The sequence below is a fragment of the Bos grunniens genome, chromosome 28, assembly GCF_055505025.1.
Source record: "Bos grunniens cultivar Pamir isolate PY7600 chromosome 28, Bosgru_T2T1.0, whole genome shotgun sequence".
Taxonomy (NCBI): Eukaryota; Metazoa; Chordata; class Mammalia; order Artiodactyla; family Bovidae; genus Bos; species Bos grunniens.
This window is the reverse complement of record NC_141192.1, coordinates 1301952-1325032: the sequence shown is the minus strand read 5'-3', so window position 1 is coordinate 1325032 and position 23081 is coordinate 1301952. Positions and strand designations below refer to the sequence as shown.

At 44.1% G+C, this 23081-nt stretch overlaps 1 long non-coding RNA gene across 1 annotated transcript in view; it reads right to left on the bottom strand.

The window, feature by feature from the left end:
• Positions 1 to 11115: 11115 nt before the first annotated feature.
• Positions 11116 to 23081, bottom strand: part of LOC147342703 (uncharacterized) — a 90579-nt gene continuing 78613 nt past the window's right edge. The window contains exon 3 of the long non-coding RNA XR_015156626.1: positions 11116 to 15356. This is a non-coding gene — a long non-coding RNA (uncharacterized LOC147342703). The remainder of the gene's footprint in view (positions 15357 to 23081) is intronic.

Here is a 23081-nt window from a genome sequence, read left to right as displayed (position 1 = left end):
CTAATTTCCATAAATAAGCGACTCCCTTGCACTTGAGAAAGGAGCACAGATTGGTTGAGATGATCGGTGCCAAGAATATCTATACTTTGGAAACAGAAGTTCTCTCCCTTGACAAGAATGTGATCTTGTACCAGTATGCTAAGAACCCAATAGTCCCCAAACAACGTATTTGGAATCACTCAGTTGTGCCTTCACCTGGAGACTGATGCTAGTCCAGTCTGAGTGTGGTTTGGCGAATGGAGTGCATCTATTCTGACCCCCTGGCTGGATCTGATATGATGCCCAGGCCAGCATGTCCAATCACGTGGGCACTTGCCCAGGTTTTCTGGGACTGACTGCTTGAACATAAGCACGTGATCGCTCAAGTGTGTGCACACAGACATACACTTGCCTACTCGCTAAAAAAGACAAGCCATAAACTTGCAGTTTTGAGAACAATAGGAAAAAAAAATCCCCGCCCCCCAAATTCAAGGTCTTCAGAAAGGCAGCAGCAGGTCTCTGCCAAATAATCTGCACGGGAGCTTGTCTCAAGATTTACATGCAAGTTAATGGTGAATCTAGGTTCACCCCAAACTGAGGACTTTCCCAAACAAAAGAGCAAACTCTCACATGGGCATTTAGGAAGCAGGAAGCAAATCTGAACTTCTTAAAGGGATTTTGGGTCTCAACTTGTCCACTTTGCAAAAGAGCTTGTAGTTAGTTTCACACTTTCACATAATTCATGTACATGATTGAATTGATAAACCAAATTTGCTCAAGGTCATCAAGCTTTGGGCAGAAACAAGTCGTTTGACTCCAAATCCAAAGGACTTTTCCCCCCACTTTGCAACATGCCTGGTAGATTGTGCTGATCACTTGTCTGATTTCCTCATTAAGATTCATGATCTGATGATGTCAGAGCTGGAAGGTCCTAACCGAATCTCCTTCCAACTTCCCCTCATTTTATAGAGAGGCCTAGAGTCCCGAGAGATCCTGTGGCTTGGGCAAGTTCACAGAAGAATGACCAGATTGCTGGTCCAGGAACCCAGAGTTCAGGTCTCTGACTTGTCTTAAGCCATCTCTACTCATAGTCATGTTAACTTTTATTTTCTGGAAAAATATAATAAGGTCAAACTTGCCAAAAGTCTATCCCTTCAGGGGAACTTTGTTTCTCCAAAGTGATAAGAGTATCAGTTTGCAACAGGCATTTGACATGCAGAGGCCCTGAAGATCCAGTGAGATTATTAGAGAACATGAAATTTTATTTCTTGTTAAGAATTCTTTTTTTAAATCTTACCAACAGGAAATTAAATTTTGCTGACCAGTTCAGGCTCCCAAACCAGACAGACTCCCTTAATAAGAGGAATGTGAGTGAACAATGATGCTAAAGCACATGACCAGTCCAAGTTCAATGCATGAAGCAGGGAACTCAAAACCAGTGCGCTGGGACAACCCGGAGGGATGGGATGGGGAGGAGGTATGAGGGGTCCAGGACGGGGGACGCGTGTACGGCTGTGGCTGACTCATGTTAATGTTTGGCAAAGACTACCACAATATTGTAAAGTAATCAGCCTCCAGTTAAAATTAATAAATTAATTTTTAAAAAGATGCTATAGATAATGTTAAAAATACATAGTAAGGGATCTGTCTGTTCAGTCTGGTGGTTAAGACTGTGCACGCTTAATGCTGGGAGCATGTGTTGGATACCTGGTCGGAGAACTAAGATCCCACATGACTCATGGGGTGCACAAAAAAAAAAAAAAAAAGTTAAAATCATACTGCTTTCCTCTGGTTAGAAACTTCTACAGGCTTAGGGACTGGAGCAAAGGAATAAATCCTCTACGGTCTGGCTGGACTTGTGTGCGGCAGTTGTGTGCTTTCGAAGTATCTGACAACCGACAAAAAGCACAGCGCTCTGCGGGTGAGGCAGGCGCGGGCCTGGGTATCTCGAAAGTTCACCCCTGTGAAGCCCACATGCAGCCAGCGTGGACAACCACCCGGCCAGATCTGCATCTGTTGTTTTGGTTTATCACGCTTGGTATGGGCCCTGCTACAGGCTGGAATCTGTGGTGCTTGCTGAAGACAGAGACGAACCCCACAAGGTTACAACAGGTTGCTGTGATTGAACAAATGATGTAGTTTATAGGACAGAAAGAGATGGTTGTGACAACCTCTCAAATCCACTCTTCCAAACTTGAGGTCTATTGAGCCATCTGTCTATTGTATTTGGCTCCTTCTAGAACCAGGGCTTTGCAGTTATTTCTTTCTCCTGCTCCGCCACAAGAAGGTGCCCTAGCATCAGCTAGACCGGTGTCCAACAGCTGACTCTGCTGCCTTGGTTCCCTCTTTTGTAAACTATGGCATTACTAGTATCAGCACTGAGGTTTCTCGTGGGGATGAATGTGCTCAGCCAAGTGCTGGTGAATGAAAGAAAACAAGCTCAGACATCAGCTAATTTTAATCCAGTGGTCTCCTTAAACGACCCCATTCTCCTCACCGCTCAGAAGGATCCAGGACACACCAAGTCACTGTCCTTTCTATAGTTTGACTTTCTCTTCTTTAAGGGCTCCATCAGCGTCCTTGTTCAACTGTGACTTCCTCTTGGGTGAGAACATTGCCTGGTTTCTGCAAGTTCCACGGATCTGGAGACCTTTCCAGGTTAAAGCCCGGAGGCCTAGATGTTTCCGTGGGCGGGGGTAGGAGGTGGGGCTGGAATTACAGCAGATTGTATTTTCTTCTTTTTAATCACAAGCATCACAGTTTGAAGGAGCCTTGATGTCACAATTCAATGCTCCACCACACAGAGTTCTCTCTCACAAATGATTAAAGAGCCTTTCCTTAAAAAATTAACATGAAAGACGATTGCTTACTTCACAAAGTAAACTCCTGCCATGGTTGAGCAATTCTAATTGTTCTTTTTAAAAAAAAAAGTCCTTTGTGTTGAGTGAAATCTGTCCCTCCATAAAATTTCTCCTTTGATACTAGTTTTTCCCTCTTACTTCCAAAGATAATGCTGACCTCAGATGAACAAATGAGCTCTGTCTTGGTTTCTACTGATTTGGCAATGATTGTCAGGAGTGTGACGAAGAAGGCAAGGAGGCTACCTCGTGGCTCCGAGGGAGACAGAAATGGGGCCCCTGCACCATGTCTGGCCGCAGGATAGGGCAGGGCAAGGCACGGACCGGTGATTCACTGGCTAATCATGGCCTAACTCGCCTGCCATGGAGCAATGCTTTGGCCATCTGGCCTCATGTTTTCTAAGTACTTTATTTTCAAAGTTAAACATTTAGATTTTCTTCATGCCCTGTTTCTGTGCATTTATCAGCTTACTGTTTTTTTTTTGGGGGTGGATTAACATATCAATGTCAGCCAAGGTCTGACTAGTGCAGGTAAAAAGCAGTTGTTTTATTTTCCTTTTCCTCAAGGAAGTCCTCATGCATAATATTTGACACTCACTCTGGGGCTTCCCTGGTGGGGTCGCAAAGTCAGACATGACTGAGCGACTAACACCTCACTTCTGTGTTGGAAGAGCCACTCTGCCTCGTGGAATTCCCCATCTTGTGTTCAGACTCTCAGTTCAGTCCTCGGACCCCGTCTTGTACCGGCTCTGCCATCAGCTGTGTCCTCTCCCACCCTCTCCCTGCTTCGCCATGTCTGCAGCCTGGACTCAGCATTCTCGCCCAAGACATTGAGAAGTTGCTAGGTTTGTCTTCTGGGCTTTCCAACAGCACCTCCTCCTCACACCACACATTTCACAAAACTCTTACAGTCTGAGCTAGCGTCATCTGACGATTCCAGTCAGTATCTTGGTCCATCATAACCCCTTTTGCGGTGTCTGCGTATCAGAATGAAAGGGTGCTGAGTGCTCTAATGTCGTCATTTCAGGCAGCAGCACAAGAATCGAATGCACTGCAGCTAGGGGAAGACTGGCCCAGGCGGAGGGCACGGCCGCTTAGGAACAGAGCTGGGAAAGCCTGTGTGCCAAGTGTTAAGCCTCAACATGGTGCTGAAACGTGTCTAAGAGCAGTGGGCAGACATTCCAGGTTCTGAAGATGAATCATGGTGGCCTGAATGGTCTCCCGCTGAGATGGTCCTCCTAAGTCTTTACTGACAGTCCTCAGTTCCTCTGTGTGTGCATAGGCAGGGTTGGCAGGGGATCTTAGAGCACCCTTAACTCCTGGAGACCTGGCCTAAGGGGCCTCTGTAATTCTGCAGGGCGATGTTGCTGTGATGCGCCCAACCACTCCCTGCTTTTTATCGCACAGTAACTGAACAGGGTTCCAGGTCCATCTACCAGCACAAGGGGCGTGGATTTGCAGGATTCCCACCCTTCCCCAAGGAGCTGCTTGGCAAGGGATTGTCAGTCTTCCTCTTTGTGAACCCAAACGTGAATAAACGTGTGAATAAACGTGCCCTAATAGTCTACATGACTATTACGTGCTCAATTGCTTCAGTAGCGTCTGACCCTTTGTGACCCCGTGGACTGTAGCCTGCCAGGCTCCTCTGTCCGTGGGGATTCTCCAGGCAAGAATACTGGAGTGAGTTGCCACGCCCTCCTCCAGGGGGTCTTCCCAACCCAGGAATCCAACCAGCATCTCCTGCATCTCCTGCATTGCCGGTGGATTCTTTATCCACGGAGCCACCTGGGAAGCCCCTAACAGTCTACATTTCATTTCAATGATAGTTTTAGCCACAAGAGGGAATGAAGTCCTAGATTAACAATCAGAGGAAACTATTTTTGAATTATTTCTAACTCATGAAGCACTGGTTTCTGGAAAGCTACATGCCACAGGTTCAATTCTGTAACCAGTATCATTGAAGATAAGAGTGTGGTGTAAACGGATAACTGTTCTCTGAAATTTAGGAGGCCTGGAGTTTAATCTCACGACAAAAATTTAGCAGCAATCTAGAGCCCAGGCCCCAAGCCTGAAGCTAAAGGGAAGAGTGGTCCAGATAAGCTGAATGGTTGGCTGAGTAAGATTAGAAACTAAAGTAAGCACCGTGCCAGTCACGCCACGTGTTTCAGGGCTGGGACCATGGCAGCTCCACGACCTTGCTGCTATGATGTTCCTCTTGCGCGTGACTTGCGAAGCCCCTTCCTCAGTCCTGGGACAGACCTTGGATGCCACAGAGTTGGGCTTGCCACTCACTGTGCGACTCTAGGGAAGTCAATGAATCTCTCCAAGTCACAGTCAACTCAATTGGAAAGTAAGAAGGATGGGTCGAAAATTGTATTCCCTCTGCATTCCTAAAATGACTAATTCTTTGAAAAGACCATTCAAGTACATTAGCGTGCCAAAGACATATATTCAACTAAAATTTAATTAAAATATAATACGAAGTCACAATGGAATTTCTTCTGATGCCTAATTCAGTTGCTTCTTGGCTCATCTAGTCTCAACAGAGCACTGAAGTAATTCAGGCAATTCACGTAGTGCAGTGCAGCTGAGAATCAAAACCATGGCTTCGTTCAATCCTTAATGAAGTCACTGCTTACTGTGGGGACGCTTCCCAGGGCCAATACATACCACTGTGGATGGCAAGGAAAGAGTGTTTAGGGGCCATGGAGGATTTTTCCCGGAAATCAGAATAATTCATCTTGGAACATGCCTCTGAAAGAAATTTGGGGTGTTCAGAGTAAAAGCCAATTTTGGCCCAAGGATAGTCAAAAATCTCACTGCGACCAGAAGTGAAATTGTCCTGAGATCCGGCGGGGAGCACAAAGTCCGTGTTCTGCCTGCTTCTTCCTTCTCTTCTAATGAAATGAAGATATTCTCTTGGAATGGCAGGCAGAGCCTGGCCCGATGCAGAGGGTCATGAGCATAGAATTAAAGACATATCAGAATTGAAAGCATTCTTAGACAGAAGACCACAACCTCCTTCCATCAGGGACAGGTAATAAAAATCCCAGGGAGGCTGCGGAGCAGTAGCAGAGTCAAGGGCCAGAGCCAAGAGGGGAGCACCCTTAAAACTAGGAGAGATTTCTGAGGACATTGGAACAATGTTGCTTGGACGTGGAGTGGAATCAGACTTAAGCCCTTAACATAGGCAGGCCAGGAATAGTATCTCCCCTTAAACATTTCTATTTGCTTAAAAGTAACTGTCCTTCTAAACTCTATTCTTTAGTTTAATTTTTCGGATAAAACTACATCTTCAATAAAGAAAAAGCCCAAATTAGATAAAACCCATTAGAAAAAAATATAATCAGCTCAAAGCCTAATAGGGAAAAAGTTCTTTAGGATAGATACAGTATTATGGATATTCTTTGAGATTTGGAAATTGTGTACTATTGCATTTTTTAACTAGAATACAGCCTGTCATGTTTCTCAGTATATTCTATTTTTATTTGTGTTACTCAATAATGTTTAAAACTTTTCAGATATACATCGTACACTCTCCTCTTCATATTCCTCCCAAGTCCCTTCTTTCTTCTTTGTTTCTTCTCCTCTCTGTTTCAACACGGACCTTCATTATAGGGTTTTCCTCACTGAATATTTCTGATGCATTAAAACTCTCAGGAATTTTGTATGTTTGTTGTATATAACCACCAGGGTGAATTTTATTATTAACTAAAAGTTCTCAGTTAATTGTTATAGGTTTTCAGCATATGTGAATTATATGTTTGTCTCCTTTCCAATGATTACAACTGTTAAGCTTCCTGCCATACGCAGTGGCTAGAACTTTTTCTTAGGCATTATTATCTTGTCTTTAATTGGAATATCTCTAAAACTGTACCACTGTGTTGTACAATTGGTTTGAATATGGTTTTCATGTATTTGTGGCCAACTGAAAATACGTATCTGTTTATTCATAGTTTCTCTGAATTAAAAAATAGTTTTCAATCAGAAATGGGTATTAAATCTTAAATGCTTTCTTCAGAGCTAATGAAATAATTATATACTTTGTCTTCTGTAATTTCCTATTGTAATATATTATTTCACTTTTATATTAAGCCATCCTTAAAATGTTGGGATAAATGCTTTTAATAGACTAGATTACTTCCTGTCACAAAAATGTCACATTCCGAGTGCCTTCGTGCAGTAACGTGTTTGCTGCTTCCATTGTTTATCAAGTGCTGGTTAATGAGGGCCTCTGCTCCGTACAGTCATTAGAAGCCCAAGCTCTGCGGTTGGAGGGGCCACCATCTTCCGGGGAGCATAGCGTCCTTTCTGTATCCCTTAACTCCAGCCTGTGGCAGGAAAGAAAGAGAGCTTGAAGGATGGAACACCCACCCCTGTGGCTGGTGACACTCCCTACCACATTCACATTCTGCGGTGAGAACTGGTCATGATTCCGTCTAAGATACATGATTCCACCCAAGATGCAAAACAGGCTGGGAAATGGGTTACAGCCGTGTGCACAGGTGGAAAAAGAAATGGAGTTTGATAAATGCACGATGTAGTCTCTGGTACAACTTCACAGTATGTGTACTTCTTTGAATTATCTTCTGGGTTCTATTTCTAGTTATTCTAGTTAGAATATTCCATACTGGTTAAAAAACAGGGTTGCTTAGTCTTTTTTCTCTGTCACATCTTTGTAAGATTTTGTGATTAGCTTTGATTTGCAATGTTTTCCTCCCCCTGCAACTTACTTTCCTGTGCTCTGAAACACTGTACAAAGTACCTAAATTACTTATTTCAGAACTCTTTTCCTTTTCAGTTTTTTCTCTGTCGGAACTTTATATCCAGATTGAGATTAATATTCAAATGTTATCATTCCGTGTAATTATTTAACATAATATATTAGTATAATATCATTTTTAATAACCAACAGTTATTTGATAAACTTTCAACATATAATTATTTACAGTGAGCTCTGGTTAGAAATGTGAGTTTCATCCTTTTCCGCCAATATTTTTGTGAAGCTCCAATGTAACCCCGGTACATGGGCTCATCTTCCGGTCAGCAGGTGCATCCCGCTGACATTGTTTTCAAACCTGGGGTCTTTTCATAAACAAAAATGTAAGCATCTTGCACAAGTAGATGATTTATCCAAGCGTGCCTGTGTGCCAAGTTCCTTCAGTCGTGTCTGACTCTGTGTGAGCCTGTGGACTGCAGCCTGTCAGGCTCCTCAGTCCGTGGGATTCTCCAGGCAATGATACTGGAGTGGGCTGCCACACCCTCATCCAGGGGAACACAGAGTCTCTTGCATTGGCAGGCAGATTATTCACCAGTAGCGCCACCTGGGAAGTCCCGTATCTAAGCATAGAGTCTTTCAATTCTTTTATCATTATTTTTCCTTTAAAACTAGACTCTTTTCTAATGTCTTTTGTTAGAATTGCAAGCAGTTTGAAGCCAGACTGATTTTTTGTTCCTTTAGAATTTTCTCCCCCTTTTCTACTCTCCTCCTCCTCCTGCTCCCACTTCCGTTCTCTCCCTCTTCCTTCCCTCCTTGGCTTCTTCTTTTTGTCTTTCTTGGATGCTTCTGGGGTTTTTTATCCTCAAAATTAAAAGAAAATAAATGCTTAGGCACAGGATTATTTTAATTAATTTTGCTAGTACTTAGCGAACTTTTTCTAACTGAGGTTTCTTTAGTTCAGCTAAATCATCTTTGACTGTTTCTCATATTATTGCATTAACTGCATCTGCTTTGTTTTCTTTTTATGGGTTTCCTGTTAAATATATATTCAGTCTTCTGGATCTTCCCCCTCTTTCTATATTAATTGAATATAACAGAAAGTGCAACTTAAACTAGCTTAAATAATAAATCAAGTATATTGGTTCTTTCTGAAGAATCCAGTGGGAGTTCTCGCGTCAGGCGAGGAATAGGCAGAGTTCCCACCCTTGGCTCTGTGCCCCTGTGTTGCCTTCATCTCCAGGTTGGTTTCTTGTGTGGTTTCAGGGTAGTCTCCAGCAGCATTCAGGGTCATATTTGTTCTCACTCCCATCCAGACATACCTCTTCCCACAATCACTGAGCAAAAATCCTGATCTCCCAGGTCATGAATCGTATGCTCAGCCCAGAAATAGTCCCTGTGCAAAGAAAGGTGTGCACAGTGATGGGCACGTTGTTCACACCACTGGGCTACCCCACAAGGGCAAATGTATCGCTTCCCTCAAGACGTATCGCTTCTCTCATCTTTAGCCTGATTTCCATATTTTATCCTTCTCTGATTTCTCAATAAATTTCTTAAGTTAGTTTTCTCTTTTGGACTCATTAAGTTCTCTGTGATCATGGTGGTGAAGGGAGTGGATTATGCTTACTTCTATATAAATTAAATCTATATCTCAGATTATATACAATAGGTACAGGTCAGATGTTAGTAAGATTATGGCAGAAATTTCCCCGAACAATCTTAAACAACTTTCAGAAAAACATTTCATTATTTTCTATAACTGATCTAATCTTTCTCATACTTCCCTGCCCTGGTGAGTACTGAAGATGCTGGAGAGGGTTACTTAAACATGCCGTTTAGCAGCATCCAAATCACTTCTTTTTGAAAATAGTCTATTTGGGGTAAATGTTGGTTTTTTCCTATTTCCTCCCCTCCCCACCACTCTCCATAATGTGTTGTTTGGGTCTTGGGGGGCGGGTGGCTCTGTGTCCTGGTGGCCCTAGCGGTGGGGTAGTAGGGCTCTGTGTCTGCACATGGAGTCTGAACAAGTCTTCACACTGGCCTGCATCCTTGTAAATCCCTGGTTTTGCCGCCAGTGCCACCTGGCCTTCAAGGTGAAGTGAAGTCAAGTCACTCAGTCGTGTCCGACCTTTTGCGACCCCATGGGCTGCAGCCTTCCAGGCTCTTATGTCCATGGGATTTTCCAGACAAGAGTACTGGAGTGGGGCGCCATTTTCTTCTCCAGGGGATCTTCCGACTCAGGGATTGAACCCGGGTCTCCTGCATTGCAGGTGGTCGCTTTACCCTCTAAGCCACCAGGGTAGTAACAGTCAAAATCGCTGTGACAAACCCTGTTGCTATCTCTTTTGGATGATATCCCCACCCTGGGCCTCCTCCCCTTTTCTAACACCAGGACTCCTAAATTCCATCTGCTCCACACTGCCCGCGCTAGGATTGCAGGAGCTTCTGGACTGCGGCTGTGGGGAGCCACCAGCATCGCTGCTGGGCGTTTCTCCAAGCGCCTCCCTTGGCTGGTGCTGCACCGGCTCTTTCCATCATTTTGGCCGTGTGTCCTGCCCTAGGGCTTCCCAGGTGCTGCTAGTGGTAAAGAACCTGCCTCCCCACACAGGAGACGTAAGAGAGTGGGGCTCGATCCCTGGGTCGGGAAGATCCCCTGGAGGAGGGCGTGGCGACCCACTCCAGTATTCTTGCCTGGAGAACCCCATGGACAGAGGAGCCTGGCGGGCTGCAGTCCATAGGGTCACGCAGTCAGACACAACTGAAGCGACCTAGTGCTCACGCATGCCTGCCAGAGGGAGGGCTTCTGCTGAGTAGTGTGCGGTTTCCTCCTCGTGCTGTATTCAGGGAGGTGGCTCAATACTCCTGGCATCCTCAGGTTTCCTCAAGCGTATCTAAATTTGTTCGGTCCTTCCCATAGATTTGGGCAGAGAGGGGGCGGGGGAGTCCCACCTGTGGTACATGTCTTAAACTCACCTGCCTCCCTCACCCTCCAGGGAAAGATGTGGTGGGGTTTCCAACATCTCTTCGAATACCTTCCATCATCCGCTGAGATCTCTCCACTCTGCACTTATGATCTAATCACTGATTATTCTACCAGGCCTGACTTTGGGTAAAGAGTCACAAAATAGCCATAAAAACATTGGGGTTTCTCTCCCCCAAACTGCTCCCTGAATAGGAGGAGGCTTTGCTTTCTGGTTTCTGCGTAGATGTGCTGTTTGTTCTGGAATTCTCCCAAAGTAGATTTTACCCCTTTCCCTTCTAGCCAGCACTTACTCCTCTGAGACAGGAGTTTTAGTTCTTCCCTGATGTCTTCTTTTAGAGAAGGGAAATTGGAGTCAGTCCTCTGCCTCTTCCAATCCAGACACATCTGTTCTATTTGTAGCAAAATGTTCTCTGCATAGATATAACTCTGTTTTATTGCCAGTGGGGGTGATGTCTATGTTTACATTCTGTTAATCCTTTCTATAGAAATCTGGAATTGTGGATTGAGATATCAGGGTTCACATTACCATATAACCTCCAAATCTGAATGTACATAATCAATTGTAAAGCATGGAAAAATGCAATAAATAACCATTTTATCTTTCAAATGATTTTACCCTTTGTCTACAAAGATAACATTCTCCCACACTGTCAGAAAGCCTGTTTTTCCAATAGTGTATTTTTTGAGTAGTTGAGTAGTCCTTGTACGATTTCTCTTACGGCCAACAGTATCATATGTCTGGTGAGTGGCAGTTGGACTGGGTAAGGACTCTGGGGCAGAATGTGGTGTTTAGCGCCCAGTGCTTAGACTGGCATCTTCGCAGCACTAGGCCCCCTGGATTGTGTCTTCATGCGTGCTAAGTCACTCCAGTTGTGCCAGTTCTTTGTGACCCTATGGACTGTAGCCCACCAGGCTCCTCCGTGCACGGGATTCTCCTGATTTTCAGGTGGATTCTTTACCACTGAGCAACCTGGGAAGCCTCAGATTGTTTCTGACCCCCCGCCCCGCCCACTTATTTGGATGTGTGTCAAAACAGTCAGGAGTATAATTGTTGTTAAATGCTCAGTTGTGTCTAACTCTTTGTTACCCCATGGACTGTATGTAGCATGTCAGGCTTCCCTGCCCTTCTGCATCTCCTGGAGCTTGCTTGAACTCATGTCCATTGAGTCAGAGTATAATATTTACAGTAAATAAATGTTTACAGGAGTATAATATTTACAGTAAATAGCTCCGATTGGGAGCACTAGCCACCACTCCTGCTAGCTGTTTGGCTCCTGGTAAGGTATTTAACTTCTCTAAACTTCAGGTTCCCTTTCTATAAACTGCAAATGATAAGAACACGCTCCTCCTTCTTACGGTAAGGCACGTGGGCTTGCATACAGCAGGCACTCCTATTGTAGCAATCCATAGAAGTTCTATGTTATAGGGCGGTAAGAGGACTAATACGAGCAGTGAAAGTCCGTGGACACCCGTCTTTTCTTGCCAAAATCAAATTTATTAATACTGCCAAGTAGGCTAAGTATAACTGCATTCCACTGCAAATGATTCAAGGATAAGCAACAACTTCCTGAATACAAGCCTTCCTGAGAATTAGGAAGATGGAGATTCCCAAAGAAAGCCCTCTCTACCACTGGGTCGGTGGGGAGTCATTAACCAGGAATTGGAGTGTTTCTTAAGGGGGACAGTTGACCTTCAATGTGCACTGGAATAACAGGACCCATTTATGGCAGACAATTGGCTGTTGCCCAAGTGGCCCGTGAAATGTATGGGCCAAACATTCATTTTACAGTCTTTTTAAAAGAGGGCTCCAAGTGTTGCAGGAGATCTTAAAGTCTAAGTTGTTACATGTGGAAGGGACCACCCATGCATGCGTAGGGTTTCTCTTTTAGAAGCAGGAGCACATTCCAAAAGCTGCACTTGGTATGTCTTACCAGCCCAGTGTTTCCAGGCAGTTAATATAAACTATTTCTTGGACAATGGGCTTCACACTCATTTGTGTAAACTGGAAATTTTTCATTTTCCTGTAAATGGAAGATCTTAAATAAAAAGTCAGATATGGAATCTGTGGTTTTTGGAACCAGCCTCAGACAGAGGGCAAGATTAGAGCTTCATGGTTATTGTCATAGTATCAGTAGGCACCCAGTTGCAGAACTTGATTGAAAAGTCAGTTCTAGTGGAATGAAGACACAGCGCGAGCTGACTGCTGTCGCAGCCCTGGGACTGTAATGACTAAAGACAGTCTTCTCATGCTCAGTGGGTTCATGCCCTAGTTCCTAGGAAAAGTCATGTAAACCCATAGCCATCACAGATATCAGTCCTAAACAGTGGCTGGAACAGAGAAAAATCTGCCAGTCCTGGATAACGGCCTTAGGGGAATGTCCTAGCGATGCTGAGGGTGCACTGGGTTTTGATAGATAAATTGAATACCACTAAGATATGAATAATAAAACCTTACGAAAAGATGGCATCATTTTAAGAAAACAAATATGTGCTATAATCACAAAGTTAAAATTATGTTAGCAAAAAACTATAATTGTCCACTATAATTGCTCGAAGCATGTAATTGTTAATAATGAACATATTAAAGGGGCAATTTAACTCTCCTGTATATATTTGAAGGAGAGAATAGTGTCACCTCCTAGGAATGAAAATTAAAGTTTTTCCAGATACCTTCCAGAGGGTTAGAGCAGAAAGATGTGTTTCTTATTTCCTCCCAAGGGGCACATGGATCACAATTCCCAGCCAAGGAGGGCAATCACACTTGCTCCTAGAGTTGTGCTCTTGCCAAGATCAGGCATAAATGGGGCAGCCTTGAAACACTCAGAAAGGCCTCCACCACATTGCGTCCAGGGGCCACAAGCAAGGCAAAGATTGCCAGAGCACTTAGTATAGGAGTCAGAGACCAGAGCACTCAGTATAGGAGTCAGAGACCTGGGGTCAAGGCCCAGGAGCCTGGCTGTTACCCAAACTGATTCTTGCCAAGACGGTGGACTTCTCTACTCAACTTCCCTTAATTTCCACTGTAACCACCTTGAATATTGCTACTTAAAGTGGCTAGACCTTTCAACTGGACATTCCATCTAGATTTTTGAATGCTGTTTCCATTCAGTTTGAATCCTTTAAATGCTTATATGTATTTTCCCTGCATATAAGAACTGAGACTATTTCTGAAAACATTTGCCGTGTTTCAAGAGATATAGCACTTTATTTGCACTGTCAGGCTGCGCTTCATTTAAAAAGTGCCCCTTGCGCTAACAGACGTTGGCTTGGCCTTTCCTTCTTCCACGGCCCATATCAGCAGGGAAGGACATTAGCTCTAAGTTTCCGGATGCAACTTAGAAGCTGTTGTTTCTAAGACACTTCTCCCTGGGCTATTTCCTGTCTTTCCTCATCCCTTGGTGGAAATGGAAGGGTGGTCTTTATGTTCCTGGAGACTGGGAGTGATGCCAGGCAGATAGTAGGCCACCACCCGTGAATGCCAGGAAATGGGCCAGTCACAGAGCAGCCCACTCCGTATATCAGGCTGCTATTGAGGAACAGGAAGCATGGGGTTGGTTATTTCTGTTGACCTGAAGTAAATAGGCAGTCAGCAAAGATGGGTTTATCTTGGATCAGCAGAGAACTGCAGTTTGGGGTCTGCAACCACGGTGAGCCACATGCAAGCCCTCAAATGGGAAGGGAAGGAGGACTTTTTATAGAGGAGAAAGACAGCCAGGAGGGCTAGAGTAAATGAAGAGTCGGTGGGTTTTCGTTGGCTGAGCTCTTGCCAGCAAAGAAGAGGAGTCTTTTGTCTTCCCGTTGGGCTCTGCTATCCTGGTAGGGCATGAGAGCGCTTCCTTCTGGTCTCCTGACTCTGCTTAATTGAGGCCTCTGTTTGTTAATTTTTTACATCGCTAACCTCCCTAAGCTTTCTCCTGACCTTAAGGAGATGGTTCTGACCATGCAGCTCTTAACTGCAGCGACGTCTCTAAGTGTCAGGCAACCTCCTTAAGCTTTCTCCTGACCTTAAGGAGATGGTTCTGACCATGCAGCTCTTAACTGCAGCGACGTCTCTAAGTGTCAGGCAACCTCCCATGAACGTCTTCCACTGGAGACTCAGACGGCAAAGCGTCCGTCTACAACGCGAGGGACCCGGGTTCGATCCCCGGGGTGGGAAGAGTCCCTGGAGAAGGAAATGGCAACCCACTCCAGTACTCTTGCCTTGAAAATCCCATGGACGGTGGAGCTTGGGGCAGGCTACTATCCATGGGGTCACAAAGAGTCAGGCACGACCGAGCGACTTCACTTCACTTCCTATGAAGCACCACACTCCTGGGAGGGGATTTAGATATTCATCAGCCACGTCTATACACCAGAGCCTACCCCTGCAGCTTGTCTTATTTAATCCGCATTGTATCATTAAATAGTGTCTTTATGACCATTTCATAGATGAGACTGGTCCAGACTGAAGTGATTTGACCCAGTTAGTAACTGGCAGAGCGCAAGTGGGAGTTGGGAATTTGGCTGCACTGCACTGCTTTTCTCGAGGCCTATGGGTCTTCTGTGTGAAGGCAGTTCTGTGAACTCGAGATGCTCTAATGCACTTCCAGTAGCCCTTGCACATGTCTTCCGGGGTGGGCAGGCGCCTGGATCTCACTTGTCCAAAGCTGAAGTCATCTTCTTCTCCTCTGGTTGTAGTCTACATCTTTAATCAAGTATCTGGTGAGTGGCAAAGCTGCAGCTTCTGAACCCAGACCGTGTGGGCTTGGATCCTAGGTCCACCATTTACGGTGTGAGCTTGGGCAACTTACTCAATCTCTCCGTGCCTCAGTTTCCTCATCTGTAAAACAGTGATAAGTGCAGCGCTTACTTAGAAGGTTAGGGAGGCTGGAATGAGTTCACAGACATAAAGTGCTTCAAGCTGTGCATAACAAATGCTGTGAACACTGACTGTCATCATGCCGTGATCACTGTCACAAAGGCATCATCGGTATGAAACTTCGTAAGATATTACTGAGTCCTTCCTGCTCCTCACCCCAGCCTTCTGGGACTGGGCATCTTTGGTCTAAAGGCTTCTTTTTCCCTAGGCCATTGCTGTTATCTTTGCTATCTCAAACCCATCTGTCTACAGCTACTTCCTCTCTGCTTTTCTGTGACTAGCATCTTACCCTCCTATTCATCACCTGCACCATTCACAGGTATAAAGTGCTCAAAGCTTTGCATAATAGAAGTCTTTCTACCATCAAATCTGAACATGTTATTTGCTTAAAGGCAATGTCTCCCCAGTGCCTGGGTGCCTTGGCCTGGAATCTTCATTCCCTCCTAATTTGACTCTTTCAGGGCTGCGTTTTGTCTTCTTCTCGCCCACCCTGCCATCCATTCATCTCAACTTCCTCCACCTTTGAAGATACTTGCAATTTCACGTTCCCAAAGGCCCTGGTCTACTCTCTGTCCCAAATGCCATCCCTTTTCTCCACCTGCTAAAGGCCCACCCCTTGCTTTGTCCTTAAAGAGCTATTGTCAGTTCTTCTTGGAAAACTTATGACTTGCACTCTGGCTCCTTCCCTGAAGAAAAACATCCAGGACATCACTCTTGACCTTCCTCTCCAAACTTCCCACTTTGTTCCCCTCAGTTCTGTAAGTTTCTTCTGTATTTCTATATCCCCATCTTCAAATGGGGTCTGAAGTGGGTCTCACCCAGGAAAACTGCTGGTAAATGCTCACTGATTAAGTTTACATAACAGTTGGGGTTGCGATGGAGGACAAGCTTCCTGTCCTTTTTGTTTTTGGAGAAAGACACAAGTGAAGAATACATCTGGGTCAATGTTTATGGTTATAGATTCAACCAGTGTTCCAAATACGGGTTCCAAAATAAAAGTTTCGCTTAGGTGGGTTCTAGCTATGCTGTCCTTTCTACCCCGCTTGCCTTGAAGTTTAAGCCAAGGCACATGCCTACAGGAAAATTCACTCTGTGAGCTTTGAACTCTTTTTAGTAAATTTTTCCACCATATTTTGTGGAAACACACCAGAAATCCGGAACACTTGGAATTAAGTCTTCAAAAGAACAGGAAATGTCCACTTTTAAAATACAAATACAGATAAATGGGCTTAAGCCTAAGGATTTTAACATAACTGAAAACACAGGCCCAGGAGACTCTGTGGTTTCCACACCTGGGAGAGCCCTCTCCCACTTACCTCAGCTAACACAGACTACTGGCACAGGAGGGAATTTGTTTTGGATTTGCCTTCCAGTCCATTAAAAAAAAAAAAAAGTCATCTTAGAATAAGTGGGTCAGGGTACATAAAAGTGATCTCAGCTTCACATTTGGATTTATAACTGTTTGGGTTAAAAATCTTCAGGATTTCAGGTTGCAGGGCTGTTCTCTTGCAGCTGGTGACCCTGGAATCCAGTGGAGCCCCACAACTCGCCTGAGGGTCCTCTGTGCAGTCCCGTGTCTGCACCCACTCACCCCCAAACCCCAGCCCCAGCCCCGTAGTGCCTGAGCAGAGACAGAATCTGGGCTCATTCCTCTTTAGCCAGGGCTCCCTGGAGAGCCTGGGAGAACAAGTTCTTTTGTTTCCTCTGGAGCCAAAACTCTCTTCACTTCCTGGTCGGGCTACTCCATCTGCAGACCACGCTTTGGGTCACTCCATTGGAAGCAGTGTTGAAATGCTCTTTAAGAGGAAGAGCTGTGGGAAGGAGCCTGGTAGCTTCAGAGGGGCCCTGTGCACGGAGTTGAGTTACACCCTGAGACAGAGTTGGGCCCAGAGCTTCAGGCTCTGCATCCATAATTGGAGCAGGGCATCAAAAACGAAGCTACAGCCAGATGCAGAGGAACAGGCCAGTTGGCTGATCTTTTCTAAAACATCATCTATAAAATAAGGGAGCAGCTGCTCCTGAACCATTTCCCAGGCTGAAGGGTTGAGTAAGAATGATTTAATTCTGCAAATATTTATCGATGACCACTACATCTTGGGTCCTGCCCTACATGCTGTTGAAAAACACACAGTATGATTCCTACCCTTGGCAAGCTCAAAGTCTGCCGGGGGGACAGATGTGTAAACAGGGAGGTAGTGCACAAAAGGCTGGGCCTTCTCCCTGCATAATGAGCAGAATGTGATGGGAACGGAAGTGGAGGAGAGACGACCAGCAGAGATGAGGTCTGAGAAGTGGTTGAAGGCATGAATCGGATTAGGGAGAGAGATAGAGAGGGTCACTAAGAGAGAGGGAGAGGAAATGAGAGCAAGGTGCGCAGCAAGGACCAGCCTGGAGGAGAAGAGTGGGGTGGGAGCCACGTCCCTTAGGGCGGGATGTCCACAGGGTAGGGGAAGTGATGATATAAAAAGGAACTTGGGAGACAAGAACTTGTACATTTGAAATCAAGAGAGTTTCCTCTAGGTCAAGCCCCACTGTTCCAAAAAGAAAGTATATTCCCAGCTGCCTATGACCTTGCCCTAAATCCTTAGGATAAGAGCATACAATGCTTAACTTCTGGAATCAATTAACAGATAGCAGTGGCTGCTTTGCTTTTGTTTCAGGCTAATGATACCTGGTAACAGCATTGTTTGTTTTAACATGTTCTGTGGTGTTTTAACCAGGGGATTGATGGTGAAAACCACGGAAACTGAGAGACAGGACCAGCCCTGGACGTGCTTTTCTAGGCCCCTGGGGGAAGGGTCTCTTGACCCCTTCCCTTGCTTGACTCCTTCAGCCTGGCTCCAGTCTGTCCCTCAGTTTAGTAAGCTTTATCCAGGGGTCTGCTTTCATTTCCCACTGTCCAAAAGGGCAAATACTCGGCAGATTTCTGTCGACACCTGATTCATCCTGTACTTACAGAACAGAAAGAGCTGTCACCAGGGGCTGTGGGAATGTAGACACAGTGGAGACCCAGAGACACAGGGCATGGGGTGAGGCAGGCCTGCATCAAGACAGTGGGCCTCCTTTCTCTGCAAAATGCTGTGTAATTGCCACTGCCCTCTATCAGCTGAAGGGAACTCCTTTCAGAAGCTGCTGGGACTGAGAATGGCCTAGAGCTCCCAGAATCTAAACTGCTCATGTGATAAGTAGGAAAACTGAGGCCTGAAGATGTACAAAGTCAATTATGTTTATCTAATCTAGACATCTGGGGAAAAAAGTGTGGTGAAGTCACGGGAGGGACTAGATGAGCCAAAGGGGCTTGGAGAGGAATTCTGCCTCTTACAGCAAATTTTTATTAACATGAGAGACTAATGGATATATTAAGAAAGTGAGGAATTGGGATGCCAGAGGCCAGAGTGCTAGCATCCTCAGATTGTATGTTTTAATCTGTGTAGTCAAGAGACACAGAAGGAAGCCATCAGGGCTTTGAAAGTGGTATTTCACTCAGGCAGGATTCCGTCCACTACTCACCTGCCTCTCTCTAGTTAATTCCAACGCACCCACCGCAGTGCCATCCAAATGGTATTCTGTAGGAAGCCTTCTGGAATGCTCCTACCTAGGTCAGCTTGCTTTATTATTGGTGTTACATAGCCAAGTCCCTCTTCTTCAGAGAATGTATCTGAATTATAATTTCCCCCTAATTATTTGAGTCATGTTTGTATCCTCCCTTAAACTGTAGGCTCCATGAGAGCTTGAACCGTGCCTTCTTTTGCTCACTGTTGAGCTCCCAATACAAGAGTTTCTGGCAACTGATTTGTTGAATTAATGAATAAAATCATGAATAACAGTGCTTGAGAATGAGTGGTTGGTAAGAGACTTAATTTGAAACTAAAAGTTTGAAGTAACTACTGAGAATAACAAGAGAAGAAGCATGTCAAAAGCAAACAAAACAAGTTATAATCAAATGCAAGGCACTGAGTAAAATGGAGAACATGTTATGGCGAGTCTATAGTTGTGAGATTGTGCTAGTCATTCAATAGATACTTACTGAGAGTTGATAACGTGTTCAGCTTCATGTGCATTACTGGGGGAAATGGATGGCTATGCCTCTCATGGAATTTCCAGTCTAATCATGATCTGTAGCCCTGGGGTAAGCTGAGGGGAGAGAGAGAGAAAAAAAAGAAGAGGAGAGAGAAAAAGAAAGAGATAGAGAGAACGTCTAATTGGGAGAACATGGAGAGAAAAACAACCTTGGGTTCTCTGTGAATTTAAACAATAGTTGTAATAAGGTGTGGGAGAAGGAGAGTAAGAAGGATACAAACGTGAGCCTGCATTTAAGGTTTCAGCCGTGAGGCATTTCTCATTGTTTGTCAGGGTTGGCCCTTGGTACAGATGTCTGGAGTTGGATACAGCTGAGCGGCAAGACGATTGGTTAAGGTTAAGACATTGTGAGTTCCATGAGTTGGATCACCCCTCCAAACAGTCCCTGGGGTCACCCAGGATACAAAAGCCAAAACGTCTCAAACAACTTTAAGTCCAATACTCAGTGACAAGACATCCTGATACACATCAAAATATAAGTGAGTGGAGACAAACAATCAGTTGTAACAAGATTCTCACGGTCTTAAATGTCATAGGAGACAGTGGAGGGAGGCCAAAGGGGTATTTGGCTACACTGATAAGTTGTGTTGTTTAGTCTCTAAGTCATGTCTGACTCTTTGTGACCCCATGGACTGTAACCCTCCAGCCTCGTCTGTCCATGGGATTTCCCAGGCAAAATACTGGAGTGGGTTGCCATTTCCTTCTCCAGGGGATCTTCCCGACCCAGAAATCAAGCCCACATCTCCTGCATCAGCAGGTGGATTCTTTACCACTGACCCACCAGGGAAGGCCACGTTTATAAGTAGAGAATCTCTAAAGTATCAAGAGTTACAACTGATCATCTAATAGGTTATTATGAAGCCACCAGGCATCACTGAAAGGGTCTTTTGCAGGCTTTATCCTGAGGATGAGTATGCTGCTGCTGCTGCTAAGTCGCTTCAGTCGTGTCCGACTCTGTGCGACCCCATAGATGGCAGCCCACTAGGCTCCCCCGTCCCTAGGATTCTCCAGGCAAGAGTACTGGAGTGGGTTGCCATTGTATAGGGGCCATGATAGCGTCAGATGGTTTGTGGAGGGTTCTGGGCCCTGTTGATTCTCAAGACAACCCCAAAAGACTCATTTCTGGGACGAAACTTTTCTGAAAGAAAATGAAATTTGCTTAGTCGTGTCTGACTCTTTGTGACCCCATGGACTGTAGCCTACTAGGCTTCTCCGACCATGGGATTTTCCAGGAAAGGGTTCCGGAGTGGGTTGCCATTTCCTTCTCCAGGGGATCTTCCCAACACAGGAATTGAACTCGGGTCTTCTGCATTGCAGACAGACGCTTTAACCTCTCAGCCACCAGGGAAGCCCTTGTTCAGGGATGAAACTTGAACTGAGGAGAAAATACTAGGAGTAAGATCCAAATTGAGCATAGCAGGGTCAACAGGAGCAAATGAAAGAGAAGCTCTATAAAGAAGGGAGGATAAGACCAGCAGGTCTTTTTATGGGGTCAGGCGAAATTTTGATCTGGAAACCTCACAAGGACATTGTAAGTTAGGAAAACTACAGATTAATCACTTCATAAGCAGAGATGCATAAGTCCTTCAATAAATATTAGCAAATCAAATCCAATAATATGTAAAAATAATAGTACATTATGACTAAGTGAACTATTCTCAGTATGCAAGCTCGGTCTATACAGTGTAGACAGATATGATTGTACACATACACATATGAATTGCAGTCATATATATGTGTGATTGTAGAATTCATACAAAAATCTGAAGAATCTGGAATATGCACAGCAATCTGGAAGAAGACATGTCAAATTGGAGAATGTATCCTATCAGATATCACAAGATATTATAAATCTATTAATGGTGCAAAAAAAGACCAACTGAACAGCAAACTGTCACGGAGTATGCAAAACCAAACTCACACATCAGTGAGGAAAGTGACAGTGAGTTTACTGAAAGAAACAACGGCCTCGTCATTAAAAGGCGCTGGGCTAATAACATATCGTTAGGCAAAAATAATGGAACTAGACCCCTCTTTTCACCTAACAAAAATGTAAATTCCAGAAAGATTTTGACCTAAATGTGAAGTGTAAAACAATAAAGCTATTTGAGGAGAATATAATATGTATTTGGGAGCTTGGCATAAAGAAAGGTATTGGGTTTTTTCCCCCTAAAAATAACACAAACACGACTGACCGTGAGAGAAAAGAAAGATAAATCCGTCTATACTAAGATATGAGAGATTTTTGTTTTTAAAGTCCAGGGTTAGAGTGGAGGAGACATTCATAACACGTGTGTCCAACGAGCAACCGCATCCACAACAGACTTTAAATATCACATGAATCAATAGCACACAGCATACATCCTATTATAATCTTCAAACGCCGGCACTTAGAGATCCACTTTGCTCACATATTGATTCATTCACCTGGACCTCAGTTGCACAGAAACAGGTAACCCCTGGCTCCTAACACATCACCATAATGCATGGCTTTCCTTTATTCAATTAATTCTTTTTTTTTTTTTTATTTTATTTTATTTTTAAACTTTACATAATTGTATTAGTTTTGCCAAATATCAAAATGAATCCGCCACAGGTATACATGTGTTCCCCAACTTGAACCCTCCTCCCTCCTCCCTCCCCATACCATCCCTCTGGGTCGTCCCAGTGCACCAGCCCCAAGCATCCAGTATCGTGCATCGAACCTGGACTGGCATCTCGTTTCATATAATACACCCAGGAACTAACCACCCTTTAAGAAGAACAAACATTTTGAATTTAAACTACATCTAGCCATATTTTTTCCCTTTTCCCAGCTCCTTTCTCCCTTCAACCCAGGTTAACCACCATCCTGAATATCATGTCCTTCTTAACTAATTTCCTGTTTATTTAGTCTTATTACATCAATATATATTCCCAAAACTAAATGTACAGTTTTTTAAAATTACTTATAATTTTAAGAAGAGTATTATGCTATAAGTAATTTTTATCATTTCATATTATATATTTAGCTTCAGCCAAACTTTTTTTCCCACTGTTATCAGTTTTGACTGCTGTGTAATATTCCATTACGTGATTATTCCAAATTTGGTTCATCCTCTTTTCTATTTATGAGCATTGTGTTGGTTCCAGTTTCTGTAGTGAGTATTTTTATGTGTGTCTCCTATGGTGTATATGTGCGTGTATATATACATATGCTTTTCTTTTGGATTTATGCCATTAGGTTTTACTGGGTCACAGTGTTTGTGAATAGTCATCTGCGTATTTGGTCACAATTGTCTGTTCACTGTAGAGTTTTTCCAAATGATTTAACTTATTTTATAAATTCTAATTCACATTTAATGGGAAATAGAAGCTTAGGTTATTTTCCTTATCAGACCTACGTTCCTTGAAGCCACATTACTATGATGGCTTTACTCTCTTGCACATTGGCTGTCTTTAGCTGAGTGCAGTTCAGGGGATCCTTTCTAATTATAGGAAGGAGCTTCTTTCCTTCAACACTGCAACCTGCCTTGTGACAAATCTCTACTATACATTATGTAAATGACTAAGAAGTCATTTATACTAACTGAATGTACAAATCTTAATCAGCTTATTTCAAAATTT